General features: G+C 45.9%; 1 protein-coding gene across 6 annotated transcripts in view; it reads right to left on the bottom strand.

Annotated features, from left to right (window-relative positions):
• LOC146806147 (olfactory receptor 52K1-like) overlaps window positions 1–13,820 on the bottom strand; it is a 73,806-nt gene extending 59,986 nt beyond the window's left edge. For 3 of the 6 annotated variants that reach the window (XM_085620590.1, XM_085620591.1, XM_085620589.1), the window contains exon 1: window positions 5,233–5,422. The gene's annotated coding sequence lies outside the window, so the exon portion shown is untranslated. Of the gene's footprint in view, window positions 1–4,462; window positions 4,635–5,232; window positions 5,423–6,512; window positions 6,699–13,692 lie in introns of those variants that run through there. The other 3 variants (XM_085620594.1, XM_085620593.1, XM_085620592.1) reach the window with 3 other exon arrangements.
• Window positions 13,821–19,220: the final 5,400 nt, after the last annotated feature.

The following is a 19,220-nucleotide window of genomic DNA, read 5'->3' as shown; positions in this document are numbered from 1 at the left end:
GTGGGTTAATGCGTTTGCTGCAGAGAAGAACTGTACACAACCTGTGGGACGTGGGTGCAAACGCCAGAAGGGCCAACCCAGTATTTCAATTGTGTGAGGTCGATAAAATGAAACCTAACGAGAGACACATTTTCAAAGCATATTGCGCTGTAACAGAGGGTGGTTGCAGGGAGAAATAAATGAATAAAACTGCTGCTGCTCCCTGCGGGTCACCATAACGCTGGCTGACGGCTGATACACTCTCTGGTGCAGTAGTAGCAAAGTGGTCCGAGCATAAAATGCAACCTAACGAGAGACCCATTTTCGAAGGATATTGCGCCGTAAGTCAGTGCTCTGCTCTGCTAACATGAGGAGCATCGGTAAGTAAAAAGAAAATAGGCAAATGCATTGATTTGTTTTTTAAAGTGGACATGGAACTTGGAAGGGGAAGGAGAGAACGTAAGGAAAGGGGGGGGGGGCAAGGTTGCATTTCTTCAATTTAGTTCGCTTAAACATAACATGCGGTACCGTACTGTTATACCAGAAAGGACCTGCCCGCTCGCACCCAGGCTCCTTTCTCCTGTGTCACTTCATAACTTTACCACATACATTAGAATGCGTGACAATAAAAAAGCAAAATGATGTGGGACCTTTTTGTTTTCTTCTGAGTGACTAATCCGAGTCGGATCGGTAAGAAAAAAAGAAAACAGGCAAAATCGTTGTTTTTTAAAGTAAACGTGGAACTTGGAAGGGGAAGTAAAGAACGGGCGGAAAGGGTGGCCAAGGGTCCATTTCTTTAATTTAATTAGCCAAAAAAGAACCCACTGCACTGTAATCTGTAATAAAATAAAGCTTATTTCATTCATTCATAATACTGACTATGATATCATTGTACCTGGCAGCGCTAGACCGGTTAGTCAATGCACCAATCTACAAACACAAAGAGTACAGCGTGCCTCGCACGGCATGCCCAACAGCTGGCGGGACTCCGAAGCAGCGGCTGCCCGGAAGAGGAGAGGGAAGCAGAGCATACAAAGTCAGCTGAGTACAGCACGGCACACCCAGCAGCTGCCCGGGAATGTAGCGGCGACAAGCCAGCACCTTTAGAAAAAAGTTGTAGCACTCAATAACATAAGCACGTCCCGTGATCACTGCTACCAGGCAGATTAAAATAAAAACGCAAAATAAAAACGGGTTCTTCCTCGCGTGTTTTGCAACGAGTGGTGGCAGAAAGTAACAAGGAAGTAGTCCCTAAATAAAAAGATATCAGCCCACCAGCGGAACAAATCTGTAGTTGGTCGGTGCTGCTTCCCGCAAAACGGAAGCAAAACGGAAGTGAGGTATCGGACCAACAGCCAATCAACGAGTGAGTTAAGAAGAGCAATGCCCCATTTAACCAATGGCAAGTGACAAAACATATAGAAACGCAATGGGTGGAGTTTCACCACTAATACTTATTACTTAATGCCTCGGAGAGGCAGCGCATGCGCTGCCCTTTGCGAGACCTAAAAAAGGACATAAAGGGGGAAGGTATGCCTACCCTGACCCAGGCCCAAGTGGAGGGGAGCCCAAAGGAATTGCCTAGCATTAAAATTATTATTTTTTATATTGTGGGATCCATGATTCTTAGATCTTCCCTGGATCCTGAAGACCTTCCTGGGTGATCACTGGATTCACAAATCTAGAACTGAACTCATGAATACTAAACAAAAATTATAAAAACACATTTTTTTGCACTACTGCTGCACTTGGCCAGCCCCGGCTATGTAAAGCATCTGGACATGTGCAGTGACGGTTGTTCGCATGCAATGGGTTGGCCATCCATGAGAGGTTGGCAGCAAGAAATTGCTGGATCTGATATAGGATTAAGAAGCCACAAACATTCACAGAGTTACAGTAAAATTATGTTTAGCTTTGGTTTTAACACCTTAACATATTTTTAAAAGCACCTCAGAAATTCACTTGTGCAGCTATGATTACAGATTAAAACTGCTAAACCACAGAAAGTTTAAAGTAACGGTTAAGACCAAAATTCATGATTAGCACAACAGCCATGCGAATCATGACTTGCACACCAATGCTTATTCTTGGGGGAGATGAGGACGTTTCTCACATTCCGGTACCTTGTGGACCACCGTGCAGATGCACAGAAACAGCACCAACAAGGTGCTCAAAGTCCCTCTTTTTAGACAAATATACTCTTTATGGACGGCAGGTTTATGATACTTTGGTTGGATTTTTCACCTTGTATTTAAGAAATTGAATTATAAAATTCTAAACCACCTCTCAATTGGGTCACATCACCCATGATGCAACAGATGACTCACTAGTGACATTATTTTCCTATTAACATTCTCAGTTACATGACTATTGAGGCAGTATGCTGTGTTTGTTTGTTTATGTGTTGCAGTTTAAAGGCATGGAGTGAAGTGCTTACATTTATTAATATACATATTGTGCGGTCAGAAATTTGGCATGTTAGTGGATGGATGATAGGTGGTATGTGTGGTGATGAATGAAATGTCTGTGTCATATTGCTGGCTATCCTCAGTGCTACATATACGTAAGCATGGTGCAGCAAGGGTTGAATAGAGTCAAGCCACGGGCCTGGACCTGCCCAGACCTACTTTGTGACTCATCTTACTACAAGTTTAGTTTGGTCGTGTGCAACAGTGGTTTGCCCGGTGCACCTTTCCTCCCATGAGGCCAGTTGCACATGATTTTGGCAAGTTAAAATTATACTTGGTATCTCAACTTTCTTGTTAAACCATCAAATGGTGCCAAAGTTATCAGCAAATCAAAGTTTTTTACCCCCTACTTTAACTTAACACCCCTTCAGATCTGCATAAAACCTGGGAGCCCAACACTGGGCTTAAATTTACATACCAATGGGAAAATAGATTCCAGATCAATTTTCTACAGATGTATCAAAATGTGCTGAAAGTTATTAGCAAATATATATTTGTACTTCCCCCTTAACCACGCGCCCTTGATGAACCTACAAGGGCTGGGCTTCACGCTCTCCAATGGTGCCCTCAACAGATATTTCTCTGTCATCGCCAGCCAAGCAGAGGCTTCGGGGAAGTGAACATGGCTTTAGAGTTGTGGACTTGAAATGTACGAGGAGGAAAAAACGTGCTTGTCCAATCAAATGTAATTACTTCTTTAATTTGGGTGTCAGATGCTCCATAAGGCCAGTTCACTGACCATACACAGACTAACGATTTACACCAAGCGAAGCAAATAAACTTTCTTAAGTAAAGTTCTGCTTTCATGCCTGCTCTGTTTTTTCTTGTAGAGGCGATCCAAAAACCCTACTACAACCTATTACGAGTAAAATGGGAAAAGCCATCTTTGGACCTCTCTCCTCCTTGACTCATCTGCACGAAAGTTGCTCTGACAAACTCAAATCAGATGAACTTGTTTGTTGAAAAGTGTTGTGCAAATTCATTGAAAGACACCAAAGTTGTTAAGGAAAAAACACAGGTTTTCAATGTAAAGTTTGACTTAACCATTCTTGGGAGAGAGACAGACAGACACACAGTCAGACAGATAGATCCAAACCGTTTTGGGGTCCTGATGTGCGCACCAAACAGATTTCGATTCGATATTTGAGATAAAAAAAACAAATCACAAATGTAGAAATGCAATCAATTCAATTCAATACAGCTTTAGTCTTCCTCCAAAGTCACTGAGATCTCCCTCGCAATCAATTCTGCATGCAGGAACGTTTCATGTTTCGAAATACCGATCTTTTAATTTGCACTTTCACAAATTACTGAATCAATATCTTTGAAGGGGTAAAATTCACAAATTCCTACATTGCAACATCAGACAGTGCTGATGTCAAAAGAAGCAGGAAATGCGCGATTGGAAGGATCCGGAAGTTGTGCTGTGCAGCTGGAGAGCAGAGGAGGACCGCATGTCACGATATTAGAATGTCGAGCCAGGAGCCAAATGGAAGTGATGAACCCAGCAGGAAAAGAAAGAGTGAATTAAGTGATCATTTATTAGAAACAGTGCCTAATTTGAGGCAGTGGTTGCCGGTGCTGGCAGGTTCGCCCCACTGGTAATCATTTCTTTGGGGGGTCAAACGTATGTTTCCTCATCGGGCATTTAGCAAGAGAAAGAGATAGACTTTTACCTCGTCAGACATTGAGAAAGAGAGAAAACCACACAAAGTGGAGAGGAAGAGAAAGATGAAAGAAACGTCACAAAGGGAGAGAGCAGGACCCTGCAAGGCTGACATGAAGGGACAGGGGGGTCTGGTGGTGAATAGAGAGGCATGAGGTGGATTCAAGAGCGCCCCACCTTGGTGCTGATGTTTAACTGCCCCACCCGAGGGCTTCTGAGCTTCAGCACTCATTCTTTGACGAATTAAGCACTGATTACAAGCAATGGTGGAAGCCTCCTGGACAATGACCAATATTTTATAAAGTTTCACCGACCATCCTTGGAGCCACAAAAAAAAATTTGGACTCACAATCAGCAACATATTCCTGCTGCTGCAGTAATAAATAGAAGCGCTGACGAGGTGAGAAAGCCACGGTACAATCTGCGTTCGCATGCCAAGGATGCCCGGCCACCAAAAGGCAAGTGGTGGAGCCAGCAGAAAACCAGAATCTGCCCCACTGGAGCAGATGGTGAAAGAGCATTTCCGCCGGAAGCTATAGCTGGTGTCAGCAACACTGACAAATCTGCAGCCACGCCCCTTTTGCCAGTTGGGAGCCCGCCCATCATAAGTGTGATATGAGTACGTGAAGGTCTCTCTCATTCACCACACATTATGGATGCTACAGAGAGAGCGTCAAACGTATCAAAGTCCCAAAGTATCATAGCAACCGTCGGTCCAGACTGACATCCTCCCATACAAACACGATGCATTACGGGAACTACAGTTTGAAATCGCTAATATGTTGTTTGTTTTGTTTCTACAAATATGCCTTTTCATTCATCCTCACACAGAAGTTTAGGACACCTATAACGTTGTGAATTCCGTTCCTATTCACGCATGTATCTATTCTGTAAGTCAGTTATCAACATAGGTGCACCTAGCATCGTATTGGCTAAACTATATATATATACAGTGCTTTAAATGGGAAAAAATAAGTGCAGGTACTCATTAAAGTGAGCTAGAGGTGTGGCAGGTGGGCGGGGCTAAGGGCAAGACATAATTATACATAATGACTTCTATGCAAGTTGCAGTGCATATTAAAACATGAGAAATGTGTTTATGTAAACAAAATCGGTTACCTCATTACACAAAATGAAAGCCAAACAGGATATTTATAATATATATATAATATCCACGATCCATCCTGCTCCCATCAGAAGAAGGCACACACGAGGATTGAAGGTAAATGGCATTCCTTATTTTCTCGGGTCTCCCTCAACCCTACAACTGAAGAGAAACGTTTCGGCTACCAAAGCAGCCTCTCTCAATCTGGCCTGCGCCATACACATGTGGGCTTAAATAGCCCTTCCCCCACTGTTAGGCATGGTAAACATAGAAATGAGATGTTCCGTAGTGCTTCAGACACATGAAGTGAATAATTCACAACTCGGCACTCAAATAGTGTGGCTATTTAGATGAAAAATCGCCAAAAACATAATTAGGCAAACTGCAAAATTATAAAATACATTTGACTGCGTGGGGCGTAATCAGTCCACATTACCAGTGAATATGAAAGAGCACATGAAAGAGCAAATTGCCCGCCAAAGGGTTGGGTATATACTATTAAAAACACAAAAATGTGTATGAATGGACTCCTAAGATGGCGCTTACCCCTTCAGTGAATGTAAAGTCAATAAAAACCATGTGTTAAAACATATAGTAAAAACATGCTGCTGATATATAATTTGACCAATTAAGAGGAGACAGTATTTCATTTGGGATAAAATCTGAAAATGACACACCAATAAGGCTTACTCTCTTATTAATGCATTGCAGAGAGGAGCGATATTCTGAAGCGCCCAATAAACAGCGTGCCACAAGATACTACACATGCTCACTCTACAGGTAGGGGCAGTCTAATATTAAGTTTAATGAACAACATGCAAGAGGCTGAAAAACACATATTGTGTAATCTTACGGACAAAATTGTCGGCCTGCATGTTAACATTCATAGCACAACTGGGACTACTAGTCCCATAATGCCCCAGGTTAAGTTATGAAAGTTATGTAAGTTTCAACCTGAAAAAAGTCAAATATGAGGCATAACCTACTGCAAATTAACATAGGCCTTATGTACAGAGCAATTTTATCATAGAAATAACTCAGTAGAAGCCGAATGCTAAACCGCATTTCGACAGGAAACATAATTGTCTCATTTAATTCCTTATGCCGGTAATTGGCAAGCAATCATAGCGGGAAAAACGGCAACTCACAACTCTTACGTTTTCAGGGGAAATGCTAAAATGTCTCAATGTCCCACTCCGAAAAGCAGCATATAAAATAGCATTTGTGAAGGTCACAAGTACAGAGTCGAAGGAGGCCAGTAAACAAACAAATGAACATGCCGACCAAACCTCACCGCTTCCGCGTAGGCTTCCATTGTGCCCAGTCACCAGGGAGGCGCCAGTTTGCTGAGCCAGGCGTTTCTAGACAAGGAAAATTCAGACCTCATGCTGGCAGTTAGCACTTACACCTGAATGCTCCTGGCACGCCTAATTAAAAGTGCAGGGTCTGCCTAGACCCTGCACTGTTAATCACAACGTGATGCAAGCCCTCTCAAACGCCTGCAGTGTGGGGACATTCAAAGGGGCGCCTCTGGACTTTAGCAGTGTCTACTTCAGAGGCTCAGTGTGACTGCGAGATTCGGAAGCAGTGCGGCATCTGTCCTGCGTTGGATGGGATACGGAACCTGAGCCTGCCGTTCCACTAATCAGGGTACCGGTACTCTCCCTGACTAAAGAAAAGTGCCGGTACTGACGGGTAGAAAATGTGGAAGTGCCGGTACTCAGTACCGGTGAGTACCGGTTCATTTAAAGCACTGTATATATATATATATATATCATGCTGCAACCGGTATAATGTTGTCAAACTGGCGAACACGTGTTATTTGCCAATGTGCTGAGCGAGAAAGGCTTTGTACCGATTCACAAAGGTAAACGTAACATTTTGTGTAAGTTTACTCTTTTTCAGTATTGGCAAACAAAAATGTAAATAGTCGCTTTACAACTGCGCAGTCTCCGTAGTTGGGGGTGGAAAAATCCACTAATAAAAAGATGTGGCCTGTCCTACTTTTTTATGTGCGAAGCATCTCCCCACCCCCCCCCCCTCCGACTGCCTGTCCTATATTTTTATGCGTGAAGCTCTCCACCCCGACTGCCTGTCCTATCTTATCATAAAGTTACTATTAAATATTTTGTTTGTGAATATCAAAAAAGAGAAAACGTACACAAAAGTGTAGGTGTACCTTTGTGAAATGTGCCCTGAGGGTCATGCATATGATCATGTTTCTCAGTCTTACCATAAGCTCAGTGTTCGTGTCAGTACATGATAACTGCGCAGTACGCGGGCCACGTTCAGCACCAAGGATGAAGGGCATCCGCAGAAATCTGGATGCTGCCTAGGCAGGGTAGTGTGTGCCACAGCTAACCTCTGGACGATGCATAGGCAGGGTAGTGGGTGCCACAGCTAACCTCTGGACGATGCATAGGCAGGGTAGTGGGTGCCACAGCTAACCTCTGGACGATGCAAAGGCAGGGTAGTGTGTGCCATAGCTAACCTCTGGACGATGCATAGGCAGGGTAGTGGGTGCCACAGCTAACCTCTGGACGATGCAAAGGCAGGGTAGTGTGTGCCACAGCTAACCTCTGGACGATGCATGGGCAGGGTAGTGTGTGCCACAGCTAACTTCTGGACCATGCATAGGCAGGGTAGTGTGTGCCACAGCTAACCTCTGGACGATGCATGGGCAGGGTAGTGTGTGTCACAGCTAACGTCTGGACGATGCATAGCAGGGTAGTGTGTGCCACAGCTGACCTCTGGACCATGCATAGCAGGGTGGTGTGCCACAACTAACCTCTGGACGGTGCATAGGCAGGGTAGTGTGTGCCACAGCTAACCCCTGTGCGATTCATGGGCAGGGTAGTGTGTGCCACAGCTAACCTCTGGACGATGCATAGGCAGGGTAGTGAGTGCCACAGCTAACCTCTGGACGATGAATGGGCAGGGTAGTGTGTACCATAACTAACCTCTGGACCATGCATAGGCAAGGTAGTGAGTGCCATAACTAACCTCTGGACGATGCATAGCAGGGTAGTGTGTGCCACAGCTAACCTCTGGACGATGCATGGCAGGGTAGTGTGTGCCACAGCTAACCTCTGGACGATGCATTGGCAGGGTAGTGATGCCACAGCTAACCTATGGACGATGCCATGCAGGGTAGTGGGTACCACAGCTAACCTCTGGACGATGCATAAGCAGGGTATTGATGCCACAGCTAACCTCTGGACGATGCATAGGCAGGGTAGTGGGTGCCACAGCTAACCTCTGTACGATGCATAGGCCGGGTAGTGGGTGCCACAGCTAACCTCTGGACGATGAATAGGCTGGGCAGTGGGTGCCACAGCTAACATCTGTACAATGCAATTCAATTCATGAAGCTTTATTCGGCACATGTAAATGACCATAAAAGCATAAACAAAAAACAACAATACATTTTAAAAAAGACATTACAGCTAAAATTTACAATTGATAGTTATAGTCAATGACTCATTAGACAATGCATATTATCTTCATAAATATGTGAGATTAATAATCAGAATTCATTAAAACTCATACCTTTCCTGGAATTGATGCACTGGTTTAAAAATGTGGCAGTATAAAAACAAATATCTGCCGATTACAAATTAAATATTAAAGCCATAGCATATTTGACTGTACGTACTCCGTATTTAACAAACAGAGGTTTCAAAAATACTATACGAAACCTCGTGTACAGTTTACAGAACAGCAGAAGGTGCACAGTGCTCTGTGTGGATACATCATCGCACCTACATGGCCCGATCGGATGTTTCTTAATGTTTGAATGGGCCACTAAACAATGTGCCATCCCAAATCTTAGTCTGGTTAGCACAAATTTGTGTGAACGCCTAGTCACCATAGTTAGGTAAGATGGAAAACCCTCCACTAAATTATATCTATTATAAAAAATGACAGAGGACAATGATCCGGCTATGATTGCTTGTTTCCTTTCCGCATAAGTCAGGAATATACTTTTCATTTCTAATTTGGAGATCGTTGATGCTGCGCTAGGGTTATTTAAAATATTCAGGTTAAAAATGTCTGAAAAACAGATGACGACATATTTAACCCAGGGAATATCTCGGTATTTATCCAAACGTAAACAATCCTCAACAATAAATCTATTAAGTGACTTCTCATCGCCAAGCCAAAAAGACCGCCAAATCATCAATGGTCTAAGCGATAACAAATCAATTAGGTAATTAATGGCTAGTTCTCGATGGCTTAATTCAGTTGAGACAGAGATGGGCAAAAACAGGAGCTTTTTTAAAAACATATTTTCCTCCAACTGTAAGTTGTAAGCACAGCTATAGCCCCATACTCCCGCCCCATACAAAGCTATGGTCACACATCTAGCTTGGTAAATCTTGAGCATATCCCTGGTACGACGATCCCCAACTTTTGCAGCAAATCTATAAATACCATGGGCAATTTTTGCCATTTTGTTCCGGATATTATTAAATTCATTGTTCCACTTCCTGTCGTTGGAGAAGGTAATACCTAAGTAACAAGATGTGTCCACTCGTTGCACCTTTTCACCGTCTATAAAAAAGGCATTCAACCTTTTAGCTTTAGCTCCACAGGTCATGGTATGCATTTTCCCCTTAATAATTACTAGTTTTCTACCTTGAATAAAGGAGGAGAAACTATCCATTAGTCGTTGTAGTCCAACAGGTGTTCTAGAAAGTAAAACAGCGTCATCGGCGTATAGTAACACCGGCACCGGAACACCGTTGATCTGGGGAGCATCAGCATTAACTTTTTTTTAAAATAGCATCAATTCCATTAATAAATAAAATAAATGGGAGGGGTGCCAGAACACAGCCCTGTCTAATTCCTCGTGTAACACAGATTTTTGGGGTACATTCTCCTCTGGTTCCAAAACGTACATTGGTTTTCAATTTCTCATATAACCTAGTGAGAAAAAAGATTATGCCTTCTGGTGCTCCTAACTTTAACAAGGTTGGCCATAGAATAGAATGATCTACCATATTGAATGCGCTGCTCAGGTCTGCAAAGCAGAGATACAGGGAGCCGGGTTTCGCTTCAGTATATTTCCCAATCAGTAAATCAAGATTGATGCACTGGTCGAGCATACCCCGTCCCTTCCTAAAACCATACTGGCTGTCGGCCAGTATGCTATCCTGCTCAACCCATTCCTCTAATCTCACTAGCATGACTCTACTCATAATCTTAACTGAAGAGTCAAGTAGAGAGATCGGGCGGTAATTCTTAGCATCAGACCTACTTCCCTTTTTATGAATTGGCACAATGATTGATTCGCCCCAGGTTACAGGGGCCTCGGCACACACAGCTGCATTAAAAACGATAGTTAAAAGAGGGCCCCAGACATCTGGTGCAGCTTTATAGACATCTATAGGTACCCCATCCGGCCCTGGGCTTTCCCTCCTTTGCTAGCACGTATACCACATTTAACCTCACTAATAGAAATGTCCAGGGGCAAAAGAGGCCACTTATTGGGGCTGGCATCAGTGACATTATTAGAGTCAAAAATGCTAGAAAAATGTGCAATCCAACCCTCGCTTGATACGTTAAAAAAGGCGAGTTAACCGTGGCCCAAAATAGGGTGCAATTCGATAACTCTGCTGCTTGGTTAAGGGAATCCCAAGCCTGTTGCTGCAGTTCACGCTTCCTCTGTTTGAGCGCACATTTATATTCCGTTCTCAGTTTAATTATCAATTTTTTGTCCCTGGGGTTCACTGCTAGTGCCCGCTTGAGGTCTGTACAATGCAAAGGCAGGGTAGTGTGTGTCACAGCTAACGTCTGGGCGATGCATAGCAGGGTAGTGTGTGCCACAGCTAACTTCTGGACCATGCATAGGCAGGGTAGTGTGTGCCACAGCTAACCTCTGGACGATGCATAGCAGGGTAGTGTGCGCCACACTATTCCCTGGACGATGCATAGCAGGGTAGTGTGTGCCTCAGCTAACCACTGGACGATGCATAGCAGGGTAGTGTGTGCCATAACTAACTTCTGGACGATGCATAGGCAGGGTAGTGTGTGCCACAGCTAACCCCTGGACGATGCATATCAGGGTCGTGTGTGCCACAGCTAACCACTGGACGATGCATAGCAGGGTCGTGTGTGCCACAGCTAACCCCTGGACGATGCATAGCAGGGTCGTGTGTGCCACAGCTAACCCCTGGACGATGCAAGGGCAGGGTAGTGTGTGCCATAACTAACCTCTGGACGATGCATAGGCAGGGTAGTGTGTGCCACAGCTAACCTCTGGACGATGCAAGGGCAGGGTAGTGTGTGCCATAACTAACCTCTGGACGATGCATAGGCAGGGTAGTGGGTGCCACAGCTAACCTCTGGACGATGCATAGCAGGGTAGTGTGTGCCGTAACTAACCTCTGGACGATGCATAGCAGGGTAGTGTGTGCCACAGCTAACCCCTGGACGATGCATAGCAGGGTCGTGTGTGCCACAGCTAACCACTGGACGATGCATAGGCAGGGTAGTGGGTGCCACAGCTAACCTCTGGACGATGCATAGCAGGGTAGTGTGTGCCGTAACTAACCTCTGGACGATGCATAGGCAAGGTAGTGGGTGCCACAGCTGACCTCTGGACGATGCAAAGGTAGGGTAGTGTGTGTCACAGCTAACATCTGAACGATGCATAGGCAGGGTAGTGTGTGCCACAGCTAACCTCTGGACGATGCATAGCAGGGTAGTGTGTGCCACGGCTAACCCCTGGACGATGCATAGCAGGGTAGTGTGTGCCACGGCTAACCCCTGAACGATGCATAGCAGGGTCATGTGTGCCACAGCTAACCCCTGGACGATGCAAGGGCAGGGTAGTGTGTGCCATAACTAACCTCTGGACGATGCATAGTCAGGGTAGTGTGTGCCACAGCTAACCTCTGGACGATGCAAGGGCAGGGTAGTGTGTGCCATAACTAACCTCTGGACGATGCATAGGCAGGGTAGTGGGTGCCACAGCTAACCTCTGGACGATGCATAGCAGGGTAGTGTGTGCCGTAACTAACCTCTGGACGATGCATAGCAGGGTAGTGTGTGCCACAGCTAACCTCTGGACGATGCATAGCAGGGTAGTGTGTGCCGTAACTAACCTCTGGACGATGCATAGGCAAGGTAGTGGGTGCCTCAGCTGACCTCTGGACGATGCAAAGGTAGGGTAGTGTGTGTCACAGCTAACATCTGAACGATGCATAGGCAGGGTAGTGTGTGCCACAGCTAACCTCTGGACGATGCATAGCAGGGTAGTATGTGCCACAGCTGGCCTCTGGACCGTGCATAGCAGGGTAGTGTGTGCCACAGCTAACCTCTGGACGATGCATGGGCAGGGTAGTATGTGCCACAGCTAACCACTGGACGATGCATAGGCAGGGTAGTGTGTGCCACGGCTAACCCCTGGACGATGCATAGCAGGGTAGTGTGTGCCACAGCTAACCTGTGCACACGTGCTGTCCCCAAACAATCCGAGAAAGTGCGCTGTCCTGGACATGCTTCTGGGGTACTGCTGGTCACGTCTGCTTTAGACGGTGAGTGCTGCACTAGGGCTATTTCAGTGGCGGCGACGGAGGCGGAAGGAACCTTACGCAGCGGCTTTAAAGAGGTCAAAGACACGCTGCACAAAGTGTCAATGTGAGAAAGTGGTGGTGCAGCACCACAGCACACTACTCCATCAATCAATCAATAGATTTGTAGAGCGCTTCTCGTCACCCGTGAGGGTATCCAGGCGCTGGCTACTGAGATACACGCTGCTGAGCTTAGGGAGGAGATAACAAATGAATGCCGCACAACAGACACACATATGTTTTGTCGTGTCATGAGCGACTCAATATATATTCACCTTGCACGTCACTGAAATGTATTTTCAGGTTCACTGTAAAGTTGTGATGTCAGCTTCTTATAGTTTCTAAATGTGCACATGCTTACTTTCTGTCGCCAGGGGGTCGACCGCGAATGCGAAAAAGTATTTTTGGCCCTACTCACAACTTGCGATTCAGAATCACTGTTTTCAGTGGCAACGCACCGACTCCTTATATTGCGGCTGGCCGAGGGTAATTTAAGGAATCTGTATTTGTCCGTCTTCAGTACATCATATGAGTCTATTTTAAGCATTTGCAAATCAGTGTCTGACACTTTATGACTCTTTAATTTTTCATAGTTCATGCTTAATGTTTTTTTAGTTCTGTAATAAAAATGAAATACGCTGCTTCTAATATATTTCCGTGCTGTGTGGTTCTGATTGGCTAAATAATGAGGATTTTTTAGCACCTGCTTATATTTAAAGTGACATTAACAATGATCCGGATAAATAGCGGGTATGCCGGTGATTTTATGTTTTCACTTATAACCTAAATCTGGAAATCTAGGAACTTAGGGCAGTCACATGAAGTAATTCCTTTTTATGGCGACTTTTCGGCTCTCTTTCAAGTACCCAGGGCTTCCAGATATGGTACTTTACTTACCCCACCGGGAGCCAAGTACGCACTTGATGTGCACAAATCCTTTCTGCTTCCAGGCATCGATCATTTCTAGCAGGTCGACATCGTCCTATCGTGTTTGCGCACCACAGTGCACAAATGCAGTTCACCAGTAACCCTCTGTGGTGCACAAGCCAACAGCTCACTAGTAACACTCCGCGATGCACAAAGACGGCTCACTAGTAACCCTCCGCGATGCACAAAGACGGCTCACTAGTAACCCTCCGCGATGCACAAACACAGCTCACTAGTAACCCCCCGCGGTGCACAAAATACCAGCTCAGTGGTAACGTTCCGCCGTGAGAGGGCAGTGCGGTACGGGACTGTACGGCACTGCTCCGTGGTATTTACCGCGCCATTGAATGCTCCCCGCTGTGCAGCGGATTCTTGTTGTGTGCAGAAATATTTATAATACTCCGGGAGTGACGTCACCGGCTCTTCCCCTGAGAGAAAATTGAGAAAGTGGGAATTACAGCCAGACATTGAGTTTCCGAACACAAAGAAACCTTCGAGATTCCGGTCCATGGTTAGGGTCATTGGGGAATAGACAAACGGTGGAGTTGAATTGTTTTCATATGACAGACACTGCTGCCGATGGCCCGGTGCTGCCAGGTACCGAGTACCTGCACTTCTCCATTTCCAGCGCGAGAGAGTGCCTGCACTTCTCAGCCGAGGTGCAATACTTTAATTGGTGAATACTGGCACTTCTAAGAAACAAACAGTTACTCTGGAGTTACCTGCACTTTTTCCATTTCAAGCACTGATAACAGGGAACGCAACCCTTACACTGCAAGTACAGAGAAGAGCAGGAACAGGGGGGGGGGGGGGGGGGGGAGGAGGGAGGGGGGCTACGGGATTAATCAATTTTACTTCTTGCCTCGCTTCAGTAATTTACGTGTACGTTTGTGCAGCGTTTTCAAGGAAAAAACTTATAATAGAACCAACCAGTGCAAAAAATAAAAAAAGGATGGCTGGATTGATGGATGGATGAATGAATGAATACATTAATGAAAATGTGGAGAAGGCAGCTGCGCCCTAGTAGTGTGTGAAAGCTATCTTGGTACTTGGAGCTGAGGAAATTAAAGTGCACAGGTGGAAAGAGAAATATTAGTGCACGATGGAAGAAAAAAGTGCTGTATTCTTCAAGAGTTTAATGATTCATTTTTAGCGAGGATATTATGGGACGGGGAGTTCCAGATTATAGCAGGCAGAACATAGACTGCGACACAGTGCAGAGATTGGCAAAGTGAGCCCAAGATGTGACTAGAGGGCTTGTATTGTGTTGTAAGTAAGAAAGGCAAGATACTTCTAGTTACGTTACATGTAGGTTTATTCAAGACACAGCTGAGCGCACACCTCACCAGCTGACCAGACCATCAACTGACAAAGGTAGAACACTCTGGTACAAGTTAGAACACTCACAGGTATTCTGGGAAGCTAAGGAGGTAGGAACACTAAAGAAGGGCTAATGACCAGTGTCAGACATATTACATGAAGAATCAATATACAACATATTGCAGCAGTGACGTCGAATGAAGATAGGTCAGTTTCCATGATTTGGGTCATTGATATTGGAAGGCCCATGAAAGTGACTCTCATGTGCGGCCGCTCATGTTCAGGCAGTGCATTGAACCTGAATCGCTGCAGGAAAGCCCTCGGGGAGACAGGGAAGCTGAGTGATGCGTTGTTTGAAGCTGAGCCGTCATCCACTTGGCGAGACCCAAGCATACCGAAATGCCACCTGGTTTGGATTTGCGGCAGTTGATTGACAACAAAGCTAAGACATTTTGAGAAGAAGCAAGACAAGAGAATTGAATTTGTTCAGCTATGATTTAAAGAATAAAGTAGAATTAAATAGTATTGCGCTGAGAGCTCTCACAGCAGAGGACTGACCTGGTTTACCAGGATTAAAGCCATCCTCCAGTTATTGGACCACAGAGTGGCCGAGTCACCAAACATGAGAAACTTTGTCTTGTCACTGTTAATATTGGGAAAACTCAAGGTCGTGCACTTGGCTATGGCAGTAAGGCTCTCAAGGAAGCATATGAGGGTAGCACATACTGTCTTACTTTGTCCAACCATCTGCTGAGTGTCATTAGCATAGCAAAAAAAGCTAAAGCATAAGGAATGTATCATGGTGGCTAGGGGTGCAGCATAGATGTTGAACATGGTGGGGGTCAAGGACACTCAAAAGGAGACACAGCAAGCAAGAGGTCTAAAGTCTGAACAGTGTCGAACAACGGAGAGACATTGAGAGGGTTCAAAGAGAAAGGATGCAAGCCAAGACAAGGAATTACACCTCTGAACTCCTTGTAAGGTGTTGAAATAGGATTGGCTGGGAGACAGTGCTAAAGGCAACGAGAGGCGTAAAAGGATGAGAGCAAAACAACCCCCTTTGTCAAGGGCCTTGCTCAAACTGTCCAAAGCTGTAAACAATATGGACTGCATTCTGCAGCCAGGATAACACCCCGCTTGTAAAGGCTCCAACAGACAACTGAATTCCAAGAACTGAAAAAACTCAATGTTATCACTGCTTTTTATAATATTGTAGGCAAGTGGCTGAAATGAAATATTGTGTAGGCAGGTCTCCTGGACCACTTTGTAGAACAGTAGGATCTCTCTGCTATAGATATCCTCACCTTTTGCCTGGTGTCAGTGTATTTTGATTGTATTTCATTGGGATCTTACTAATCAGGACCCCAGTGACTGTGTTCTCTCTCCTCTAAATTTGTTGGTAAGTACTTGTACACCCCAGAATTGGCATACTGGGGTATCATTGTATGTACCTAGTATAAGGTACGGAGGTACTCACGGCATTGGTGCACCAAGGATCCCCATGGGCTGAAGCATGTATTATGCAACCCATGGGAGCCCATGCAAACTGTGTCTGCAGATCTGCCATTGCAATCTGCGTGAAGGGGAGAATGCATCCTTCACTTTAGATTTAAGTTTTTCATTATATCCTGGTCATTGCACTTAAAACCTCTAAGTCACCCCTAATGTCTGCCCTTCAGTCCAAGAGCAGGGTGCATGGTTCCAAGTGTGTGTACCTGTGCATGAGCAGCGGTGCCCCTACAAACTCCAGACTCCATTATTGGTGCTTTGTAAGTGCAGGGCAGCCATCGTAAGATTTGAAGTGGACACTGGCATGTCGAGATGTCCAGCTAAATAATGGCTACCCCAGACCTGGTTGTGTTTGGTATCAAACATGTTGGAATCATGCAACTACGCTGATTCAAGTGTTACATGTGTTATATCATGTACTGGGGCCTCCTTAGAGGACCCTGCAATACATACCTTTTTAGCCATTCAGGGTCGGCCTGCCAGCCCGTGCTGCTGCTGGCTTCAGACACTGTTCTGCCCCCCTGCTTATGAGCCTAACTTGGGCAGGGGAAGCTGAACAAAGGATTTGCTGCTACAGAGAGGTGTGACTACCTCTTCTTTAGAATTAGGTAGGGGGGGGTGCTGCCAAGCGTCACCAGTCTGCATTGAAGGGCACATTTGGAGCCCTCCTTGCATAAATCAGTTTCACCTAGTCCAGGAGCCCTTGGCTCCCGCTCTGGTGCAAAACTACATAAAGGACAGGGGGACAGAGGAGTGTCCACCTCCTTGTCCAGCTCCTCCCCAGGGAGGTGCTCTAGAGCTCCTCCAGGTGGTCCCTTGATTCTACCATGTTGAATCCTGGCCCCTCGGAGCATCTGACTGGCTAGGACATCTGAGTAGCATCCCTGACTCCCTCCGATAGGTAGGTTTCCACAGAAGAGGTCCTTCCCTTTTGTGGGTTACTTAAGGGGTACACTAAGGGTAGGCGCTTAGATTCATCCCAACAACAACTTCTGGAACTGACTGCTCATCATCTGAAGATTGTTGAAATACTCTTCAGCTGGTGGACACTGGAACTCCGCTGTTCTTTAAATCAGGGCCCTTGACAAGACTGCTTCCAGTTGGAAGAATCCTGTTGCATCTTCCTCTCTGTGCTTCTCCAAAGATTTGCAACTTCATGGCCATGAATCCTCCGAGTCACCAAGGACTCAACCTGCATCCCAGCCTGACGACATGTCCCTTGAAGTGAAGGAGTTACTTCCCTGCATCCGTAGACACCTTGACATTGACTACCGATATGCTGATCCTCTTGTCCCACAGACATCTTCCGGCTCTGCAACACAGGTGGTGAATCGTTGGTTCACCAGAGGCTGGCCAGTCTTCTCTGCAAGTTGTGAGACTATAATCCCTCTCCAGCCAGCGGTGACTGCCTCCCTGTTCACTGCATCTGTCTGTCATTGCCAGGGCTTGTTGGATTTTGGCATGGGACATCTGCAAGATCCGAGCAGCACTCTACAGCTCTAAACTTGTCATCCTGCCTGCATCCCTTGTATCGTGGGGCCTCTTCTTCGGTGTGCTGCTGAGGCTTCCTTGCGACCTCCTGTGCCTGCTGACAGAAAGTCCTCGAGGGGGCTTAACCAATTCTTTTTGGCTCTCCATCATGCCGGTCCTGACTTGGCCTTGCTGGTTTAGTCCCTCAGACCTTGCTGGTCTGCTTCCTTGCATCTTCGCCTGTGAACCGTTGTTTGCGTTTGTCAAGGCTTGTTGGTGGTTCTGCTGGCAACTGACTTTTCTGCACTCGTTGACCGGCATGGAACAGCTCGTGAAGGACTCCTGGTCTTCTGCAATGTTGCCGGGCCTTCACAGCTGCTGTTTTCTTCACACTGTACTTCACTAAGAACCTTCAACCACGACTGGCATTGCACTCCTGTGCCTCCTGGTCACCTCCAGGTGGTTTGGACTCTGTCCCCTCTGCTTGACCTCATCCACGAGATGCTGTAGTTGCAGACCTTCCACGACTCTCCATTGGTATCTACAGTGGTTTCTGACATCCCTTCAGGCCCATGCACCTGGGATCCCTGGTGAAAGTATCTGTCTCTTCTGGGTATCCACGAGTGGGGTGACTTGCCACCCTTCTTCCTCCAAGTGGTTCCTCTGGGGTCCTTTGGGAAGGGTCCTATATCTCTAAAATCCAAACACGACTTACCTGTGTTGTTCTGTGGACATTGACGAGGTGTAACCAATCTGCACCCAGGCACCTTGGGGTCCCTGGCTACTCACCTTGGGTGGTTCCTTGCTTCCCCTGGGGTCCTCCAACCATGGGTGCTAGTCCAGTTTTTGTACCTATTCCCCATGCTACTATTATAGCATAAGGATTTGCCCCCCCCCCCCCCGGTGGGGCCCTATGTCCTTTTCTATGCTATTTATCTGTTTTCTAATTATTTCTTGTGTGTAATTGATACCTCCGGTTAGGAGGTATACTAAGTTATTGTCTGGTATGTAGTAACAAATATACAATATTTTTCTACTCACCTGGTCTGGTTCTTTCTTGTGTGAATACCTTACTGATCTACTAAGTGGTACATGCAACTGCTTTACACACTCCTGGATACGCCATAGCTGCTCTCCACAGCTAGCCCTTGAGAACTTTGGTTTTCAGGGACCTAAACACTATCACTAAAAAGGTTGCC

The sequence above is a fragment of the Triturus cristatus genome, chromosome 8 (genome assembly GCF_964204655.1).
Source record: "Triturus cristatus chromosome 8, aTriCri1.1, whole genome shotgun sequence".
NCBI lineage: Eukaryota > Metazoa > Chordata > Amphibia > Caudata > Salamandridae > Triturus > Triturus cristatus.
This window is presented reverse-complemented; position numbering and strand designations above follow the sequence as displayed.